We start from the raw sequence: 23206 nt of genomic DNA on the forward strand, positions 1-23206 counted from the left end.
AGGATGGGTGACACCTGGCTTGAGAGCAGTACATGTGAAAAGGATCTAGGAGTCTTGGTAGACCATAAACTTGACATGAGTCAACAGTGTGATGCAGCAGCTAAAAAAGCCAATGCAATTCTGGGCTGCATCAATAGGAGTATAGCATCTAGATCAAGGGAAGTAATAGTACCAATGTATTCTGCTCTGGTCAGACCTCACCTGGAATACTGTGTCCAGTTCTGGGCACCACAGTTCAAGAAGGATACTGACAAGCTGGAACGTGTCCAGAAGAGGGCAACCAAAATGGTCCAAGGCCTGGAAACAATGCCTTATGAGGAACGGCTTAGGGAGCTGGGTATGTTTAGCCTGGAGAAGAGAAGGTGATATGATAGCCATGTTCAAGTATGTCAAAGGATGTCATATAGAGGAGGGTGAAAGGTTGTTTTCTGCTTCTCCAGAGAAGCGGACACGGGGCAATGGATTCAAACTACAAGAAAGAAGATTCCACGTAAACATTAGGAAGAACTTCCTGACAGTGAGAGCTGTTGGACAGTGGAATTTGCTGCCAAGGAGTGTGGTGGAGTCTCCTTCTTTTGAGGTCTTTAAGCGGAGGCTTGACAGCCATCTGCCAGGAATGCTTTGATGGTGTTTCCTGCTTGGCAGGGGGTTGGACTGGATGGCCCTTGGGGTCTCTTCCAACCCTATGATTCTATGACCACACCCCTCTTAACTGGTTTGCGGGTCTTCTCTTTTTGTAGAAGACTCTCTTCCCTCCAATGAGACCTAAGTTGACTGTCTCTTTACAGCTTTTACTTCTCCTGTCTCAACCTCAGCCACCCAGTTAATTCCTGGCCTATTACTCTTACAGGACACCACACACTGTCCTTCACACTAAGCTCAGAGACTCCTTTCTCTAGCTTGTGATATATTCCTCAGAGTGGATGTTTCTACCCAGAACCAGCTCTCTCTCCTCTCACTCCACTATCTCCCTACATATCTCTCAACCTCAATCCCAACCTAAAAAATTGTCTCTCCAGATCCTCTCTTTTTCAACTCCCCATCCTGGAACCCTGGCCAGTCATAAGCTAACCGTTTGCTGGCAGGGAAAAATAAAAAGAAAGCACTTGTTGACCCATCCTGCCCAGCAAAAACAAACTTTTCTGTCAACCCCCCCCCCAGAACCCCCCTCCCCCCTGCTAGTATGCTGTGCTCTCTTATAAGATACGTTGATGGTTTGTTTTGCAAACCAGCTCCACACCAGCTGGAGTCCTTAATCTGTTCCTAATTCGTCCCTTGCCAATATGTGAATGCCTTTCCATCGGGCAAAGACATTCCCACCCTGTCAACAGGACAGGATTCAGGACAAATAAAAGGATGTGTTTCTTCTTACAGAGCATAGTTAAAACTGTGGAACTCACTGCCACATGAGGCAGTGAGGGCCACCGACTTGATAACAGTAGCAGTAATTCATTATCTGTACCCCACTCATCTGACTAGGTTGCTCCAGCCCCTCTGGGCAGCTTGGATGCCTTAAAAGAGGATTAGACAAATTCATGGAGGAGGAACCGTTTCGATATTTTCCTTTATTATCGGTATATAAATTTTTTTAATAGATTGATTTCAGAGGAACCCATGGCGTTTGTATTGTCACGTGAGGCTGGTGCTTGGGTTCGCTTTTGGCTGTTGCAGTTTGCAAAACGCGCACACGGGAAACCCCCCCCCCCCCAAGACCATCAAAGTGATTTCTTGATCCTGACAGATGACAGGAAAGCAGGTTTTCCTGCTCTTGCTGAAAAGGGAATTGCGGGTAAGCTAAATAGAGGCAGATAGCTGGATCTGATGCATGGGGGGCTGCGCTTAACTGTTGCACCTGGTGCACTTTGTAAATGTCACAGCCGGACTGTGCAAATAGGGTTGTGTGTGTGTGTGTGTGTGTGTGTGTGTGTGTAATTCTTTAATGGGGTCACCCCACAGCATTGCTGTAATGTTTAAAGGCCGGTCTCCACCAACGTTTGGTTGAAGAGGAATAAAGCGACTCCACAATGAGCTAAGGTCAGAGCGTTCAGGACGTTTTCGTGGCATGCCCCTAAAGCTGACCCAGAAACTCCAGCGGGTGCAGAATGCCATGGCGAGGCTCCTTACCGGGTCTTTGCCGCGGGACCACATTCATCCAGTGCTTTACCAGCTGCACTGGCTCCCGGTGGAGTACAGGGTCAGGTTTAAGGTGCTGGTTTTGACCTTTAAAGCCCTATGCGGCTTAGGACCCTCGTACCTAAGGGACCGCCTCTCCTGGTATGTCCCGTGTAGGACCTTAAGGTCCTCAAATAATAATCTTTTGTAGGTCCCAAGCAACAAGGATGCTAGGTGGGCTTCAACTAGGGCCAGGGCCTTCTCAGTATTGGCCCCGACTTGGTGGAAAGTCTATTACAAGAGACCAGGGCCCTGCGGGATTTGGCATCTTTACGCAGGGCCTGCAAGACGGAGCTGTTCCACCTGGCCTTTGGGTTGTTTTCTGTTTGATATTTATGCTTCATTCTTTTATTGGTGGGTTATTTGAAAATGAGACTGCAGTTTTAATATTGAATTTTTAAATTTGTATTTTAATCTGTTATTTTAAATTGATTGTGTTTATGTTTTTTGCTGTGATTTTAATTGATGTTAGCCGCCCTGAGCCCGGTTTTTTTGGCTGGGAAGGGCGGGGTATAAATAAAATATTATTATTATTATTATTATTATTATTATTATTATTATTATTATTTATGATAAAAGTTTATAAAATTCTGCATGGCATGGAGAAATCAGAGAGATAAAAGTCTCTCTCTCTCCCCCCCCCCCATAGCACTCATCTCCTCCATGAATTTGTTTCATATTCTTCCAAAGCCATCTAGGTTGGTGGCCGGCGCTGCCTCCTGCGGCGGTGAGGTCCGTAGATTAACGGCACTCCGTGTGAAGGATTACTTTTCCTTTCTCTGACCTGAGTCTTGCAACATTCAGCTTTTGTGAGAGGTCAACGAGTTCTAGCGCCAGGAGAGGAGGAGGAATTTTATGAGCTTGTATCATGTTGCCTCTTAGTCGGTCGCTTTATGGCTGGAGTGGCTGCGCTTTCTCTGAGCCCTCCGCATCCTTTCCCTTGTCCCTGCTTTCTCGCTGAGTCGTCTGCTGACTCATGCGCCCTGCTCCCGAGGACCATCTTTTTCCATTACTAGAACCAGATGTGCCCCCACAGGACGTGAGCTGCGCCTCTCTCTCTCTATTGCTCGCTGACGAGTTTTGCCAATGCAGAAGTCCCTGTTGCCCACCCTGGGGGGCCCCTGCCTTTTCTGGAAAGCAAGAGGATTTGTGCAGAACGACGGTTTGCTTTAACAACGTGCCCCTTTCCGTTGAGGTGGAGATGCCGTCTGAGATCTTGGCCCTCGTTTCCTACGAGCTCGCTAGCCTCCCTTGGGAAAACATTGCAAGAGTCTGATCTCTCTCTGGCAGGGTTTCGTAATATCCATTTATCCTTTCTCCTGGGCCCCTGGCCTTTCACAAGAGGGGGGGGAAGCATGCACAGATCCTGGTTACGGACCTCCCCTGCGAGCTCAAACAGTAGACTAAACCAGGCATAGGCAAACCCGGCCCCCCAGGTGTTTTGAGACTACAATTCCCATCATCCCTGACCAGTGGTACTGTTAGCTAGGGATGATGGGAGTTGTAGTCCCAAAACATCTGGAGGGCCGAGTTTGCCTATGCCTGGACTAAACTGTTCTCAGCCATTGCATGGGGACTGAGGCCCAGTTCATGCCGTTAGACTCACAGGACTTAGATGATGTTGTGGCCCCTTTAAGAGCCCGCAGGATCCAGCCAATGGCCCATCTAGTCCAGAATCCTGTTCTCACAGTAGCGCCAACCTGATGCTTGTAGGAACCCTGCAAGCGGGACCTGAGCGCAACACTGTTCTCCCCTCCTGAAATTTCAACTTTAGCTGAGATCCCTGCATTGCAGGGGGTTGGACTAGATGACTCTAGGGGTCCCTTCCGACTCTATGGTTCTGTGATCTCCCAAATGGCAGCCGCTCCCCTCCAGGGAAGAAGGGGTGAGGGAAGATCTACACCAGGAACGAGGGGGGAGGAAGTCAACATTGGAATATGCTGCTCCAGGAAATCCTGCTGTCCGAGACAGCTGACTCCCCTTGTCTCATTGAGTGGGCTGGCCCGATTTACAAGGTCTCCTTTGAGGTGCAGGGATCAGAACTCTACACATTATTCCAAGTGTGGTTCCACCATAGATTTACCGTACTTTTCCGTCTATAGGACGCTCCCGTGTGTAAGACAACTCCTATTTTGGGGGGCCTCAAAATTTAGAAAATGGGGGGTTGAGTTTTGGGGGAGGATGCCGAAAATCGCTCATCCGCCAGAACACAGCACACAATCGTTCACGTCGCTTACAATTGCCGCTTACAATCTTGGGCTCACACTTCGTTCCGTGGGGTGAGCGATTTTTGGCATAGCACACCCCCCCCTCAACAATCAAGCGGCCAATCGCTGCTTACAATCTCGGGCTCACGCCAAAAAACCATTCGCCTGTCCCCCCTCAGCACTTCCCGCGTATAAAATTTTGACGACCCTAAATTTTGAACCTCGTTTTTGGGTAAAAAAAAAAAAAAGCTCGTCTTATACACGGGAAAATGTGGTATATTTATATTATAGATACTGGCTGTTTTATCTTCAATCCTTTTTCCAATTGTCCCTCTCATGGAGTTGACCTGCCACACACCGAGCCGACATTTTCATTGCAGTAGTATCTGCTTTGCCTCCTGAAGGTCCTTGGTTCAATCCTGGACCAGGAAAAGCTGGGAATGTCTCCTTCCTGAAACACTGGAGAACTTCTGCCGCTGCCAATCAGTGTAGGTATCACTGGTCTAAGTGGAATAATGGTCAGACTCCATGGAAGGCAGGCATCTGAAGTATCATTCCTGGTTATCCTGTTAAGGATGCTCGGCACTGTGGCTTTTAAAATCCTGCGATTACATACCAATGTATCTCGGAGAGGTGCGTCCCAGATTTGATGCAACTGACAATAAATCTCTTGTTCATTTTTCCAAGCAACACCTCGGAGCTGAGTGTCTGCTGGAATTCCTTGAATTCTGAGCGGCTTAAAGGCGAGAAGGAAAATGCTCAGGGGTTAGGCGACCGGTCACTTCTCAAGCACTCTGTAAATCATCCCTCAGACTCGCTTTTGCATTCCTGTAAGCAAAGCAGGGTCTCTCCTTCCAAGAAAAAACATAAGCAGCAACTGGAAAAATCGTGGCTCCCCACTAATCGCTTTTGGGAAAGATAAGGCCGGCTTTTATCTTTTGGAGCCCACTAACAGATAAAACTTGAGTTTTACAGGATTTGTTGTGCTATTCTACCTGCTAGTTAACCTCTTGTGCCACGTCAAGGTCCCAGAATTGTAGAGTTGGAAGTCACCACGAGGGTTGTCTAGTCTAACCCTCTGCAATTCTGGAATATTTTGCCCAACGTGGGACTCGAACCCACAACCCTGAGATTAAGAGCATGGGTAGGCAAACTAAGGCCTGGGGGCCAGATCCAGCCCAATCGCCTTCCAAATCCGACCACGGACGGTTCGGGAATCGGTTTGTTTTTACATGAGTAGAATGTGTGCTTTTATTTAAAACGCATCTCTGGGTTAATTCATCATGCGAAAGGCTGGACTGGATGAATCCCAAGCCGGAATTAAGATTGCCGGAAGAAATATCAACAACCTCAGATATGCTGATGATACAACCTTGATGGCAGAAAGTGAGGAGGAATTAAAGAACCGTTTAATGAGGGTGAAAGAGCAGAGCGCAAAATATGGTCTGAAGCTCAACATCAAAAAAACTAAGATCATGGCCACTGGTCCCATCACCTCCTGGCAAATAGAAGGGGAAGAAATGGAGGCAGTGAGAGATTTCACTTTCTTGGGCTCCATGATCACTACAGATGGTGACAGCAGTCACGAAATTAAAAGACGCCTGCTTTTTGGGAGAAAGGCAATGACAAACCTAGACAGCATCTTAAAAAGCAGAGACATCACCTTGCCGACAAAGGTCCATATAGTTAAAGCTATGGTTTTCCCAGTAGTAATGTATGGAAGTGAGAGCTGGATCATAAAGAAGGCTGACTGCCGAAGAATTGATGCTTTTGAATTATGGTGCTGGAGGAGACTCTTGAGAGTCCCATGGACTGCAAGAAGATCAAACCTATCCATTCTTAAAGAAATCAGCCCTGAGTGCTCACTGGAAGGACAGATCCTGAAGCTGAGGCTCCAGTACTTTGGCCACCTCATGGGAAGAGAAGAGAAGACTCCCTGGAAAAGACCCTGATGTTGGAAAAGATTGAGGGCACAAGGAGAAGGGGACGGCAGAGGACGAGATGGTTGGACTGTGTTTTCAAAGGTACTAACACGAGTGTGACCAAACTGCAGGAGGCAGTGGAAGACAGGAGTGCCTGGTGTGCTCTGGTCCATGGGGTCACGAAGAGTCGGACACGACTAAATGACACAACAACACATCTAGGTTATTTGTGGGGCATAGGAATTTGTTTTTTTTTCTCGCACTCTACCGAGTGAGCTATGAAGGGGCTGTTCTGGCCTCCCTCGGGGGATAGAGACACCATAATCCATTTATTCACGGCAGCTCTTATGGCAATTAGCGGTAATTGTTAAGCACCAATATTGGAAGATTGGTCAGCTGCAATTTGGGAAGTGGCGAAAAGGATGAAACTGACAGACGCAACGAGGGGAGGGAATTCCTTCTTCAAGAATCACTGGGTTGGTTTGTTTGTTTTACACAAACGGGTTGGGACAACAAGCGGGTCTCTGAGTTCAAACCACTGTCTCTTGTGTGACAGAGACACAGAGCAACGAAAGCCCGGCTAACCAACAGCCCCCATAAATTTCCCTGCAAACTGATGTCCTGGTTTGCTGTGCATCCACAGCATCTCGTTAAGGACCAATTTGTCATTGTTTTTGGATCACTGAACCCCCCCCCCCAAGACATGAATACTTGCCACAGGCCCCATTGCATGTACGCAGAGCATGAAAACCACAAGGTCAGCCTGCTGGTGTAATGAGAGAGGCCTCAGATCTCTACTTCGTGTGATTCCCAAAACTGGAATGACTCGCAATTCATAAGTTCATGGAGAAATGGCTCATTATTATTTTTCTTGTGAAACTGATTCCTTCTCCACAAATGCACTGGGACAGACTGGCGTGGTCTATATTACTCCATATCCTGTCTGAGGGGGTGGCAGTTCTTTCTCATCAGAAGTTAGATTTAGGTGGTTCAGGGAAGATATAATAATAATAATAATACCCCGCCTATCCAGCTGGGTTTCCCCAGCCACTCTGGGCAGCTTCCAACAAGAGATTAAAAATACAGTGGTACTTCTGGTTCCAATCTTAATTAGTTCCAGAGGTCCGTTCTTAACCTGAAACCGTTCATACCTGAGGTACCATTTTAAGCTAATGTGGCCTCCTGTTGCCACTGTACCACCGGCGCACGGTTTCTGTTTTCATCCTGAGGTAAAGTTCTTAACCCGAGGTACTACTTCCGGATTAGCGGAGTCTGTTACCCAAAGTGTTTGTAACCCGAGGTAGCACTGTACATTAAAACATCAGTCATTAAAAACTTCCCTAAACAGGGCTGCCTTCAGATGTCTTCTAAAGGTTACATAGTAACTCATTTCCTTGACATCTGATGGGAGGGCGTTCCACAGGGCGGGCCCCACCACCGAGAAGGCCCTCTGCCTGGTTCCCTGTAACCTCACTTCTCGCAGGGAGGGAACTGCCAGAAGGCCCTCGGAGCGGGACCTCAGTGTCTGGGCAGTGGAGACACTCCTTCAGATGAAACCTGGCTAATGGGCAGGGGTAGGTGGGAAATGAGGCCCCTCCAAATATTTTCAAGGAGGGTGCCAACCCACCCCCCCCGCTCCAGATTCCATGTCGATCCTCAAAAGGATGTGCCAGGATGAAGCATCTTTGCCCAGGCATGTCCCTGTGACGATCGCCAGGGTACCTTCTGGGAAGCTGCTTTGGCAATCTCTGCCAGGAACACGGCGGGGCAAAGTGTCTTTGCCCTGGCATGTCCCTGTCATGAACATAGGACGGTTGGCAATGGGTGGGTGGAGAGACTGAGCTGGCCTGGCTGTGTGTGTGGCATTTGCGTGATGTCATGCACGCGCAACGGGCCCCCGCAATGTGGGGGCAGCTCGGTGCGTCTGCTAATAGGTCAGGTGCAGTCCCTTGCTGCCAATGTTTTGAATTTCAAATACAGTGGTACCTTAGCTCTCAAAAGTTAATCTGTTCCGGAAGTCCGTTCCAAAACCAAGCCGCGCTTCCCCATACTAAGTAATGCAAAATGGATTCATCCGTTCCAGACTTTTAAAAACAACCCCTCAAACAGCAATTTAACATGGATTTTACTGTCTGGAGCAGGGGTCGGCAAGGCTTACTGGGAATGGGCCGAATCACTCCTGCGGAGATCCTCCGTGGGCCGGGCCGGAGCAGTGCGATGCCAGAAACCGCATCTGCGCATGTCTGCGATGCCGGAAATTGCTTCTGTGCATGCCCAGACACCAAAAATCATGCCTGCCCAGAAGTGATTTCCAGCATCTGGGCATGTGCAGAAGCGATTTCCGGTGCCGCGGACATACGCAGACACAGTGTGTGTGTGTGTAGTGTTTAAAATGTAGACACAGTGCTTTTTTCTAAAAATAACGTTTAGGGGTACTCTCATTTTCCTGCTCATATTGAAATACTGGCCCTCAATGAGGCCAAACTTAAATTCACAAAATGTTGAGGGGTATACGTCCCCCCAGAAAAAAAGTACTGAATACACATAACTACAATAAAAACAGCAGGGCACCAGCCCTTCCATTAAAAGCAGCCAGTTCCCAAAAGCCTCTTGAATCAAGAAAGTCTTCACCTGCCAGCAGAAGAACAGCAAGGACGGAGCTGGTCTGGCTTCTCCGGGGAGAGAGTTCTGAAGTTACCCGGGAGCAGACCACCACTAAGAAGGCCCCGTCGTGCATCCCCGCCAAGTGTTCCTGCGAGGGTGGTGGGACCACCCATGTCTATATGACTATGGGACCCTGCAACTTAGAGGAAATGTTGTTTAACAGGAAATGGAGTAGATAGTTGTTTGTATTGACCGATGGTTTGAAATAATGATAGTTTCTTCTGATATGGAACCAGCTGGTGGAATTGAGAAGCCTCTCTTTTGTAGTTTTTTTTTTAATAGGGTTTCTCTGTTTCTGCTTTCTTTGGTCCCCCCTCCCCCACTTCTCCTTTTCTCTCTTCTCTCTCTTTATCTCTATTGCCCCCTTTTTCCTTTTCTTTATCTTGTTTTGTATCTTAGGCAGCTGTAATATTGTCATGTTTTGGGGAGAGCTCAATAAAATTCAAGAGAGAGAGAGAGAGAGAGAGAGAGAGAGAGAGAGAGAGAAAGAAAGAAAGAAAGAAAGAAAGAAAGAAAGAAAGAAAGAAAGAAAGAAAGAAAGAAAGAAAGAAAGAAAGAAAGAAAGAAAGAAAGAAAGAAAGAAATTTGCCTTGCTTCTGTCCAGGGTTCTAACCAGCCATCCAGATATGCCCTCCCTCCGAACACTCCATTCCATTCTCCCTCCCACTGAGGTTTCTGGTTTCCCCAACTGTGGTTTTTGGTGTTTGTGTGCTGTTTCGTCTCTCCCACTTAAGCTCCCCCACCTACTCGATCATGTGTACTTTTGCAAACTGGGGTTCCCCCAAGCCCTGCTGGCACCTGCCCTTTGGGGTGTGGGCATTGCTGTTTTGGACTCATTAGAGACACCACTCCCCTCTGAACACTGGAACTCGAGCGAATGGTTTCTCAGACCCGTCCTGTATGAAGGAGTGGGCTTGGCTTGAAGAGTCCTGCTTGCCCTCCTCTTCCGCGGTTTCCTGGTGCCGTGAAGTTGCTTTGGGACGCTCAATGATTAACTTGTCTAGCTGATTGCTTCACTTAGTTTTTTAAATAGCCCTCCTGCTATTAAAAGGAGAACGGAAAGCAGATAAAGGGATAAGTTTCTAGAATTCCGAAACCAGATAAAGATCTCGCTCTCGGAACGGTGTGTTTCTTTGAGGAGTGCAGCCGGTGAGACAATACTTTTCATGAGATTTATTAGTCCCATAAATCAGATATGCTTGAGGTCCGTGCCCTCTGTTAAGCCGTGATCAGACCACAATGACTAACTTGCTGCGCCAAACGAAAGTTCTTATCTAATGCGCCTTTCTGTTCCTGACTCGATAGCTGACAAATAAGACATGCTGGGGATAGATGTCCATTGTTACGCCCGGTGTGGAGAAAGGTGAAGCATTCGCTCCCGCTCTTGTCATTCCAGGAAGATTCAGGGCAGGAGGAAGTGAGTAGTTCTTAACGCAGCACTAGTTGGACTGTGGAACTCACTGCCACAAGAAGCGGTGAAGGCCACCATATTGGATTGCTCTAAAAGAGGATTAGACAAATCCAAGGCTATAGAATGTTATTAGCCACGATGGCTATGCTCTAACTCAGTATGCTTCTGAGTGCCAATTGCTGGGGATCCCAATTGGGGAGGCATCTCGGTCAGGTGCTGTTTGAGGGTTTCCCAAAAGGGGCATCTAGTTGGCAACTGTGGGAACAGGATGCAGGAACAGATGGGCCTCTGGTTTGATCCAGCAGGAGGCAATAATAATAATAATAATAATAATAATAATAATAATAATAATAATAATAATAATACCCCACACATCTGGCTGGGTTTCCCCAGCCACTCTGGGCAGCTCCCAACAGAATATGAAAAACACAATAAAACATCAAACATCGAACACTTCCCTAAACAGGGCTGCCTTCAGGTGTCTTCTAAAAGTCAGGTAGAAGAAGAAGAGAAGAAGAGTTTGGATTTGATATCCCGCTTTTCACTACCCGAAGGAGTCTCAAAGCGGCTAACATTCTCCTTTCCCTTCCTCCCCCACAACAAACACTCTGTGAGGTGAGTGGGGCTGAGAGACTTCAGAGAAGTGTGACTGGCCCAAGGTCACCCAGCAGCTGCATGTGGAGGAGCGGGGACACGAACCCGGTTCCCCAGATAACGAGTCTACCGCTCTTAACCACTACACCACACTGGTAGTTGTTTATTTCCTTGACATCTGATGGGAGGGCGTTCCACAGGGCGGGCGCCACTCCCGAGAAAGCCCTCTGCCTGGTTCCCTGTAACCTCGCTTCTCGCAGGGAGGGAACCACCAGAAGGCCCTCGGAGCTGGACCTCAGTGTCAGGGCAGAACGATGGTGTTGGAGACGCTCCTTCAGGTCTACTGGGCCGAGGCCATTTAGGGCTTTAAAGGTCAGCATCAACACTTTGAATTGTGATTGGAAATGTACTGGGAGCCAATGTAGGTCTTTCAAGACCGGTGTTATATGGTCTCGGTGGCTGCTCCCAGTCACCAGTCTAGCAGCCGCATTCTGGATTCGTTGTAGTTTCCGAGTCACCTTCAAAGGTAGCCACACGTAGAGCGCATTGCAGTAGTCCAAGCGGGAGATAACCAGAGAATGCACCACTCTGGCGAGACAGTCAGCGGGCAGGGAGGTTCTCAGCCTGCGTACCAGATGGAGCTGGTAGACAGCTGCCCAGGACACAGAACTAACCTTAATTAATTCCTTAATTAATTCCTTAATTAATTCTTAAGTTCATTCAGCTTGCTCATATGTACTTCTTCATCTCCGACATGACATGAAGGCTGGCAGCATTATCCCTGCCATGTGAGAATCCCTTGCAGAGAACTGCAGAGATGGGCAGTCAGGTTGTGCGTCCACAGCAGTGATCAGAGGAGGAATGACCGCTGGGAGGAGAACAGAAACACCCTGGTGCACCTACAACAGCACAACCAGGCACCTTCACCTGCCCCGGCTGAAACAAAGCATGTCTCTCCCGTATCGGTCCTTACAGCCACTGTGACCTTCCAACGGTTTGACTGGCCCATCCTCCATCGTCTCACGAGACAGATGGATGCCAGCCACTGATCTCAAACTGTATAACCAGGTCCGAAGTTATGAGGAGGAGGAAAACAACTACGTACTGCACTACCTTGAGCTCCTTGGAGGAAAGGTTGGGATGTAATTTCTAATAATAATAATATCAAAAACTCCCTGTGCAGAGATTCAGGTAGGTAGCCGTGTTGGTCTGACGTAGTTGAAATCAGTTAAAAAATTGTCCAGTAGCACCTTAGAGACCAACCCAGAACAAATTCAGTTGGTCTCTAAGGTGCTACTGGACGATTTTTTAATTTTTTCCCTGTGCACAGAAAGGTAGCAAGTCAGGGAAGTATGCAGCCTAGCTTTCCCTGCACTGGGCTTATCTTCTACATAGGGAAACACAGCAGAGCACTCCGGTTCCCAAAAACGCCTTCACCCCCAGCCTCCCTGTTCGAAACTTGTGAACACCACAGAGGCCTGGATCCTGTTATTCCTCTGTAGCTGAGCATCTTAATCCCCAGGAATCCGGAGAGTTATAACTCTCTCAGGGGGGTGGAGAACCTCTCCGCTTGGGATATTTTGCCATGATTCACAGCCTTATAAAACTTTGCGGAATTTGTGATTAACATAACTGTTAAGACCAAAGAATCACATCACACGCACGCAAGGTCCACGTGCGACTCACACTTTCCTCATTTTCTCTTTTTCCTTTTGGGGCAATAGTGAATCAGACATGCCCCTGATTGGTTAAACACTCTCCGTCTTAATAAACCACCACAGCCATGTCCAGCTTTAAACAGCTTTATCACTCCTCTTTAGATAACCAGAGATAGATAGGTCTCTCTCTCTCTGTTTGTGTTGCAAACAGCTCCTCCTTTTTTCTAGTGGGTTCGTCTAATAATAATTATAATAATATTTATTATTTATACCCCGCCCATCTGGCTGGATTTCCCCAGCCACTCTGGGCGGCTTCCAACAAAAATCAAATACATTAAAATATCACACATAAAAAGCTTCCCTAAACAGGGCTGCCTTCAGATGTCCTCTAAATGTCTGGTAGTTGTTGTTCTCTTTGACATCTGACGGGAGGGTGTTCCACAGGGCGGGTGCCACCACCGAGAAGGCCCTCTGCCTGGTTCCCTGTAGCTTTGCTTCTCGCAGTGAGGGAACCGCCAGAAGGCCCTCGGCGCTGGATCTCAGTGTCCGGTGGAACGCCCTCCCATCAGATGCCAAGGAAATAAACAACTTTCTGGCTTTTAGAAGACATCTGAAGGCAACCCTCCTCCATGGATCACTGCCTTGTGGAGGCGAAGGGGCTTGAATAACTCAGAGAAGCTATGAGCTATGCCGTGCAGGGCCACCCAAGGCGGACAGGTCATAGTGCAGAGTTTTGATTAAACATGATCCACCTGAAGCAGGAGCTGGCAAGCCACTCCAGTATCCCTTCCAAGAAAACTCCATGGACAAAAGATACGGTTTTCCCAGTAGTGATGTATGGAAGTGAGAGCTGGACCATAAAGAAGGCTGATCGCCAAAGGATTGATGCTTTTGAATTATGGTGCTGGAGGAGACTCTTGAGAGTCCCATGGACTGCAAGAAGATCAGACTGATGATCCATTCTGAAGTAAATCAGCCCTGAGTGCTCACTGGAAGGACAGATCCTGAAGCTGAGGCTCCAGTACTTTGGCCACCTCATGAGAAGAGAAGACTCCCTAGAAAAGACCCTGATGTTGGGAAAGATGGAGGGCACAAGGAGAAGGGGACGACAGAGGATGAGATGGTTGGACAGTGTTCTCGAAACGACTGGCATGAGTTTGGGCAAACTGCGGGAAGCAGTGAAAGATAGGCATGCCTGGCGTGCTCTGGTCCATGGGGTCACGAAGAGTCAGACACGACTAAACAACTTTGTTGTTGTTCAGTCGTTCAGTCGTGTCCGACTCTTCGTGACCCCATGGACCAGAGCACGCCAGGCACGCCTATCCTTCACTGCCTCCCGCAGTTTGGCCAACTCATGTTAGTAGCTTCGAGAATACTGTCCAACCATCTCATCCTTTGTCGTCCCCTTCTCCTTGTGCCCTCCATCTTTCCCAACATCAGGGTCTTTTCCAGGGAGTCTTCTCTTCTCATGAGGTGGCCAAAGTACTGGAGCCTCAACTTCAGGATCTGTCCTTCTAGTGAGCACCCAGGGCCGATTTCCTTGAGAATGGATAGGTTTGATCTTCTTGCAGTCCATGGGACTCTCAAGAGTCTCCTCCAGCACCATAATTCAAAAGCATCAATTCTTCGGCGATCAGCCTTCTTGATGGTCCAGCTCTCACTTCCGTACATTACTACTGGGAAAACCATAGCTTTAACTATACGGACCTTTGTTGGCAAGGTGATGTCTTTGCTTTTTAAGATGCTGTCTAGGTTTGTCATTGCTTTTCTCCCAAGAAGCAGGCGTCTTCTAATTTCGTGACTGCTGTCACCATCTGCAGTGATCATGGAACCCAAGAAAGTGAAATCTCTCACTGCCTCCATTTCTTCCCCTTCTATTTGCCAGGAGGTGATGGGACCAGTGGCCATGATCTTAGTTTTTTTGATGTTGAGCTTCAGACCATATTTTGCGCTTTCCTCTTTCACCCTCATTAAAAGGTTCTTCAATTCCTCCTCACTTTCTGCCATCAAGGTTGTATCATCAGCATATCTGAGGTTGTTGATATTTTTTCCGGCAATCTTAATTCCGGTTTGGGATTCATCCAGCCCAGCCTTTCGCATGATGAATTCTGCATATAAGTTAAATAAGCAGGGAGACAATATACAGCCTTGTCGTACTCCTTTCCCAATTTTGAACCAATCAGTTATTCCATATCCAGTTCTAACTGTAGCTTCTTGTCCCAAATAGAGATTTCTCAGGAGACAGATGAGGTGATCCGGCACTCCCATTTCTTTAAGAACTTTCCATAGTTTGCTGTGGTCGACACAGTCAAATGCTTTTGCGTAGTCAATGAAGCAGAAGTAGATGTTTTTCTGGAACTCTCTAGCTTTCTCCATAATCCAGCGCATGTTTGCAATTTGGTCTCTGGTTCCTCTGCCCCTTCGAAATCCAGCTTGCACTTCTGGGAGTTCTCGGTCCACGTACTGCTTAAGCCTGCCTTGTAGAATTTTAAGCATAACCTTGCTAGCGTGTGAAATGAGTGCAATTGTGCGGTAGTTAGAGCATTCTTTGGCACTGCCCTTCTTTGGGATTGGGATGTAAACTGATCTTATCCAATCCTCTGGCCACTGCTGAGTTTTCCAAACTTGTTGGCATATTGAGTGTAGCACCTTAACAGCATCATCTTTTAGGATTTTAAATAGTTCAGCTGGAATATCATCACTTCCACTGGCCTTGTTGTTAGCAAGGCTTTCTAAGGCCCATTTGACTTCACTCTCCAGGATGTCTGGCTCAAGGTCAGCAACCACACTACCTGGGGTGTATGAGACCTCTATATCTTTCTGGTATAGTTCCTCTGTGTATTCTTGCCACCTCTTCTTGATGTCTTCTGCTTCTGTTAGGTCCTTTCCACTTTTGTCCTTAATTGTGGTAATCTTTGTACGAAATGTTCCTTTCATATCTCCAATTTTCTTGAACAGATCTCTGGTTTTTCCCATTCTGTTATTTTCCTCTATTTCTTTGCATTGCTCGTTTAGAAAGGCCCTCTTGTCTCTCCTTGCTATTCTTTGGAAATCTGCATTCAATTTCCTGTATCTTTCACTATCTCCCTCGCATTTTGCTTGCCTTCTCTCCCCCGCTATTTTTAAGGCCTCATTGGACAGCCACTTTGCTTTCTTGCATTTCTTTTTCATTGGGATGGTTTTCGTTGCTGCCTCCTGTATAATGTTACGAGCCTCCATCCACAGTTCTTCAGGCACTCTATCCACCAAATCTAAGTCCTTAAACCTGTTTTTCACTTCAACTGTGTATTCATAAGGAATTTGATTTATATTGTATCTTACTGGCCCAGTGGTTTTTCCTACTTTCTTCAGTTTAAGCTGGAATTTTGCTATAAGAAGCTGATGATCAGAGCCACAGTCAGCTCCAGGTCTTGTTTTTGCTGAGTGTATAGAGCTTCTCCATCTTTGGCTGCAGAGAATATAATCAATCTGATTTCGATGTCGCCCATCTGGTGATGTCCATGTGTAGAGTCGTCTCTTGTGTTGTTGGAAAAGAGTGTTTGTGATGACCAGCTTGTTCTCCTGACAGAACTCTATTAGCCTTTGCCCTGCTTCATTTTGAACTCCAAGGCCAAACTTGCCAGTTGTTCCTTTTATCTCTTGACTCCCTACTTTAGCATTCCAATCCCCTATAATGAGAAGAACATCCTTCTTTGGTGTCATTTCTATAAGGTGTTGTAAGTCTTCATAGAATTGGTCAATTTCAGTTTCTTCAGCACTGGAAGTTGGTGCATAAACTTGGATTACTGTGATGTTAAAAGGACTGCCTTGGATTCGTAACGAGATCAATCTATCATTTTTGAAATTGCATCCCAGTACAGCTTTCGCCACTCTTTTGTTGACTATGAGGGCCACTCCATTTCTTTTACGGGATTCCTGCCCGCAGTAGTAGATATGATAGTCATCTGAACTGAATTCGCCCATTCCCGTCCATTTTAGTTCACTGATGCCTAGGATGTCAATGTTTATTCTTGCCATCTCATTTTTGACCACATCCAGCTTACCAAGGTTCATGGTTCTTACATTCCAGGTTCCTATGCAATACTTTTCTTTACAGCATTGGACTTTCCTTTCGCTTCCAGGCATATCCGCAACTGAGTGTCCTTTCGGCTTTGGCCCAGCCGCTTCATCAGCTTTGGATCTACTTGTACTTGTCCTCCGCTCTTCCCCAGTAGCATGTTGGACGCCTTCCGACCTGAGGGGCTCATCTTCCAGCGTCATATCTTTTATATGCCTGTTGTCTTTGTCCATGGAGTTTTCTTGGCAGGGATACTGGAGTGGGTTGCCAGTTCCTCCTCCAGGTGGATCACGTTTGGTCCAAACTCTCCACTATGACCTGTCCATCTTGGGTGGCCCTGCACGGCATAGCTCATAGCTTCCCTGAGTAATTCAAGCCCCTTCGCCACGACAAGGCAGTGATCCATGAAGGGGGACTAAACAACTAAACAACAGCAAAGAAGGCAGCCCTGTTTAGGGAAATTTTTAATGTTTGATGTTTTATTGTGTTTTTTTATTCTGTTGCGAGCTGCCCAGAGTGGCTGGGGAAAGCAACCCAGATGAGCGGGGTATTAATAATAATAATAATAATAATAATTATTATTATTATTATTATTATTATTTTGCCTTTCATTCAAGAATAAAGTTGTGTGTGTGTGTGTGTGTGTGTGTGTGTTAATCTACCATAAATCTTCCACATTTGCTTGGTCATTTGAGTTCAGCATAAAATGCTGTTATTCCAAGAACTGCAATCCGAATGTGCAGATTGTTCAGACTGTTAGCAAGGGGTCAGAATACCCATGTGCACGGAATCTGCTGTTGCATTTGCAGTTTTGTACCTTGACCCTGCGACACTCGCACGTAACAACATTGGTCAAACCAACCTGTAGCAGTTGCCACCAACAGGGATGGCTTAAACAGAGGATTACGCGAATGCATCGAGGAGAGGGCTGTCGAAGGCTCATAACCACAATGGTGATGCTCTGCCTCCACAGGGTTGGCCACTGTGAGAACAGGATGCTGGACTAGACAGGCCATGGGCCTGATTCAGCAGGGCTCATTTATGCCCCAGAGTCTGCTTAAAGGTAAATGGACCCCTGGCCATTAGGTCCAGTCGCAAACAACTCTGGGGTTGTGGCGCTCATCTCGCTTTACTGACCGAGGGAGCTGGCTTACAGCTTCCGGGTCATGTGGCCAGCATGACTAAGCCGCTCCTGGCTGGAGCAGTACCTATTTATCTACTTGCACTTTGACGTGCTTTCGAACTGCTAGGTTGGCAGGAGCTGGGACCAAGCAATGGGAGCTCACCCCATCGTGGGGATTCGAACCGCCGACGTTCTGATCGACAAGCCCTGGGCTCTGTGGTTTAACCCACAGCGCCACCCGCATCCCTGGGGTCTGCTTAAGTGGCATCCAAATGCCACATGCCCAGCTACAGCCTCTCCAGCACCCACGCTGTGCAACATGCTCTGGCTCGAATTAGCTGGCTGCCCTCCTCGCTGCTTCCAGGAACGCTCAGACTTCCTGTCTGCCTCGGTGGCTGTTCCAGCCGAGCAGCCCCACCAGGCGTTAGCATTTTACGAAGCCGGTAGCAACAGCCTCCAGAGGCACCCCCATAGCTGCCTCAACCCCACTGTGACCCAGGGAGAGGCAGCGTCGATTTTGGATGACCTGGTCTCGAAAGGGCTGCTGGCTAGCCGGGGTCTGACACTCACTGAGAGAGTCCGGGTGACTGGGAGCAAAACCGAGGCGGGAGTAGCTCTGTTGCAATATCACGGCCTTATTCAGTTCTTTCCCCCCTAATTATGTATTCAGACTTGCAATACGAAGCAGGAAGTGAGCTGATTCAACCACTTAATTTGATTGCAAACAGACCTTTCCCCAATAAGATTCGGTGACGAAAATTCCAGATTCTTTCCAGGCCGCTCCTGATCATTGATGAATGATTCCTAGTCTCATCCAAGAAGCCCTTTTTGTGTGATTATATTTACATCCTTGCCAGCTGTCCCTGTTTGCCTTTCACATAAGGGACAGAGCTTCTTTTCTGCTCCGTATGCCTCCTAAGTGCCTGTTCCTAGATTTGCCTTATGAGGGATGTCTTGGCTACTGCAGGCTCAGAACCGCAATACCTCAAGGACCGCCTCTTTCCATATGAACCTACCCGGACCCTGAGATCATCTTCTAAGACCCTCCTTTGTGTGCCAATTCCCCTAGAGGTCCAGAGGGTGGCAACACGAGAACGGGGCCTTCTCTGCAGTGGCTCCCCATCTGTGGAACGCTTTCCCCAGTGAAGTTCACCTGGTGCCTTCATTATACAACTTTAGGCACCAGGCAAAAATGTTTCTCTTTAACCAGGCCTTGGGCTGATGGACATCCAATGCCCTTTTAAAATGTGTTGGGGAGAAAGGGGGCGTAATTGGGTTGTTTTTGTTTATATTTTTATTATGTATTTTGATATTGTGATTTTATGCTGTGAACTGTTTGGAGACCTGCGGGTATGGGGCAATATACAAATTTAATAAAATAATAATAATAATAATAATAATAATAATAATAATAATAAAAAATGTATTTATACCCCGCCCATCTGGCCATGCCTCCCCAGCCACTCTGGGCGACTTCCAACAGAATATTAAAAACACGATAAAACACCAAACATTAAACACAGGGCAGCCTTCAGATATCTTCTAAAAGTCAAATGGTTGTTTATATCCTTTACATCTGATGGATGTCTAGGAAATTTCTGGCAGTGTGTAGAATTTGTATACTCATAACTGTCAGTAAAGTTGGCCTGTTCAATGACTCTGTTCTTAAGACTAGGGCTCAACTAATTGGCAAACCTGTAGCTAAACTGCAATGCTTCAACCTGCAAATGGCTGAATTCTAATAATAATAATAATAATAATAATAATAATAATAATAATAATAATAAGTGCCACAAGGTGTAGCGCTGGCCTCCAACTTGGACTGAGGATTCATGGAGGATAAGGCAATCGTTGGACACTCGTCAGGATGGCTAAGTCGAACCTCCACTGTTGGAGGCAGGCTACCTGTGAACAACACTGGCAACTGTAGGAGGAGAGAGGGCAATTCAACTCAGGTCCTGCCTGGCTCCATGATCACAGCTTGAGTTTTAATATATTAAGAATACATCCTCCACCAAGACGACAACCCTCCATCTCGGCTATATCTAGAGAACCCAGAGAGGAAGCTGAATGCCAGAGAATGATCCCTCTTGCGAATAACACCCTTTAAGCTAGTACCATGCAAAAAAAAAAAATAATAATTCCCCTACACTATCCAATTATCATTGGGGGGTGGGGGGAGATTTTAGGGAAGATCTTTCGGGTAGGGTTTGTGTTTGTGTGCTTACCTTAACATTCAGGTATATGAGGGGTGTTTGTGAGTAGAAATGGTGGAGAAATTCAGTTCCGTTGATGTAATGCAATTTATTGTACTGGTCAGTGACTGTAATAAAGAATTGATTGATTGATTCAGTTCCGTTCACATTTAACGGCAAACTGATCTGACCTGCACTTTCCTAAGGAACACATGAAATAAGCATCCTTAGAAATTTGTACTTCTCTGAATGTTGCGATGCAGGTCCTCCAGCTGAGTTATTACTACAATACGCATATCCTAGAGTAAAGGGTGCATACTGAAAACCGCATACAGAGATTGAGTTATATTTGGGGGAATTGCTTTGCAAAAATGTGTACATTTGGCAAAATCACATATACAATTGTAGCAGAAAATTGCACAAAGTTACTGATGGGTTTTCACGAGAACTTTCTTTTAAAAAATTGCAAACTGACGTGGAAATGTGGAGAACTAAACTTTAAGACGGGAGAACTGAGAAACCGAGAGAAGCTGAAATCTACATATTCGCTTGCCCCTATTTGAGTGCCTTAGAAATCATCTCTCAGGTGATCTGCAACCTGCAGCCTTCCCAGGTGCCCGCATTTCCCATTCAAAGTCTGTCTTTTACCAGGTAGCTTTAGGTGAGCTTCAGACCTCTTGCCTTCAATGCAGGGGTAACAATTGCGAGAGCAAAGTGTGGGTAAGGATGATCAAAACGATGCGGCGAAATGCTTGGAACAAAACGCTGGAGTGTTTTTGTTTGTTGTTATGATCGCGAGGAAATCGTCTGGCTGGCAGCATTCCCTTTAATTGGAACAAAGAATGTTTGCTGCCACCACCGTCCCCGTTTCCAAGAGAACAATTCGGACCATATGCCACCCCACCCCCACCCCCCATCCGTCTGCATCCGGTTTGCTGAGAAACAATAGCTGGATATACAGATCATAAACTGTGTGTGTGCTGGGCTCAGATCTCAAGATAGGCCCTACGTTTCCAGTGATGCTATCGGGCTTGCATGGAAAGGCACTTCCAAAATACTTGCTAATTGCTTTGTTGAGTGTGCCGTGCATCGCACAGCCAAAGCTCAGCTCAGGTTCTGCAGAACTTCGAAGGTCTGGTGCGATGCAACTGCGGCAAACTTCCTTTGAGCTTAAATTGTGCAGTGTGGTTGAAAGTTCAGCACCTTTGCGAACAGGCCTGTTGCCCTTTGCTCTGCTATATCTCAACTGACCAAGTGCTTGCCATCTTTATATTCAAAGTGTCGGTGCTGACCTTGAAAGCCCTAAACGGCCTCAGCCCAGTATACCCGAAGGAGCGTCTCCACCCCCATCATTCAGCCCAGGCACCAAAGTCCAGCTCCGAGGGTCTTCTGGTGGTTGCCTCACTGCGAGAAGCGAAATCACAGAGAACCAGGCACAGGGCCTTCTTGGTAGTGGCGCCTGCCCTGTGGAACACCCTCCCATCAGATGTCAAGGAAATAAACAACTATCTGACTTTTAGAAGACCTCTGGAGGCAGCCCTGTTTAGGGAAGTTTTGAATGACTGATGTTTTAATGTACTTTTAATCTTTTGTTGGGAGCTGCCCATAGTGGCTGGGGAAGCCCAGCCAGATGGGCTGGTATAAATAATAAATTATTATTATTGTGCCGCCCTACACAACGGCCCTGTGAGGTAGGCCACAGAGCCTCCGTAGACCTACCTGGTGTCTGTAACGCAGCAGACATCCATCATCATGTTCCGCTCTGTGCTACACCACGGGCATTTCCCAAACACTTTCAAAGCCCTACTTGCCATCTTAAGGGCTAGAAACTTGTTTTGCTTAAATGAAAGGAGAGAAGGGGTCTTTTAAAAAAAGAAGAAGAAGAGATGCAGTTTCTTTTTCTTTCTTGTGACTTTCCAGCTTGAGCTATGAATCTGAACACGGGAGATCCAGTTTCAGAAATGTTTCCCCCCCATAAATAGGATGGACCTGAGTCACTCTCCCTCTCAGCCTCGCTTCCCTCACAGAGACGCTCTGAGGATTTATTAGTTGCATTAGTTGCGCAATCTGTTCTGCACGATCCCTTTGAGATTGGCTGCTCTTAAAAAAACAACATGATCCCTTCGTAAGCCCATGTGCCATGTAGGTGGGAGGACTCAGCAACAGCCCAATGAGGGTTGCGCACGCTCAGAGGCCGTGGAATGCTTGGCAGTGGGGAAACTGAGGAAGAGGGGAAGGAAATAGAGTGGTTCCAACATGGGAATCTGGTTGGCCCCTTTGAGAACAAGGATGCTGGACTAGATGGGCCTGATCCAGCAGGCTTCTCTTACGTCCTTAGACACTAGATCAGCACTGGCCAATGAAAAGTAAAAAGTCCATTGTGGTTTATTGCTTCGAAGCGTCAACAAACATTTCTTGTTTTTATCTTTAACCCTCCGGCTCTCGATTTTGCAGCATCAGAAACGTGCAAAATCTCTGACGAAACGTGCTGGTCAACCCACCCAGCAAGACTCTTGATATACCGGGGGGACCCCCAGTCCGTGGCCTCTCAAAGCTCTCTCTATGGCCCTTGAGACCCTCTCAGCCACAGTCTCCGCTGGCCATGCTTTGCACCTGCCTGGTGTGTTTTTGCCTGCCTCAAATGTGTCCTTCAGCTTGGATAATGCTTCTTCCTTGCCTGGGCAGGGGATAGAGAACGATTTGTGTGTCTAGGAAGCAGCCTACCCTTCAAAGGCAGGCATTTGCATTTGTTGCTCTGTCCACTTTTGCCTCTGAGCTCCAGTGCTGTCAAGTATCCCATTTTCCCCAGGATTCTCCCTTATTTTAAGCAGTTCCCCGCTGCTCTCCCTTATTTTTTATTTCCCTTAAATTTCCCGTTTTTAATGGAAGCAGCTCCTCCCCTGCTGGCCAGGGACTGGGTGGGAAGACCTCGCCTACTTGGAGAGAAAAGCCTCAGCCCTCAAAGCAAGTGGGAGCCGTTTCTCGTGCTTACAGGGGGGTGTATTCCTCCCCCTGCATCAGCCCCTATCCACTGCCGCCGAGCCCCTCAGGTGGCCAATAGGGTTAGCTGGCGGGCGGAGCCTGGCTGCCTTTGAGCAGCTGCTGCTTCCTGTCCTGTTTTGATGGGATCAGACAAGAAGACAATGGGGCTCCATCGCGCGGAGCACATGGCTGCCCTCCTCTTTGCTCCCCTCCGAGCCCGA

The sequence above is a fragment of the Lacerta agilis genome, chromosome 4 (genome assembly GCF_009819535.1).
Source record: "Lacerta agilis isolate rLacAgi1 chromosome 4, rLacAgi1.pri, whole genome shotgun sequence".
Lineage (NCBI taxonomy): Eukaryota > Metazoa > Chordata > Lepidosauria > Squamata > Lacertidae > Lacerta > Lacerta agilis.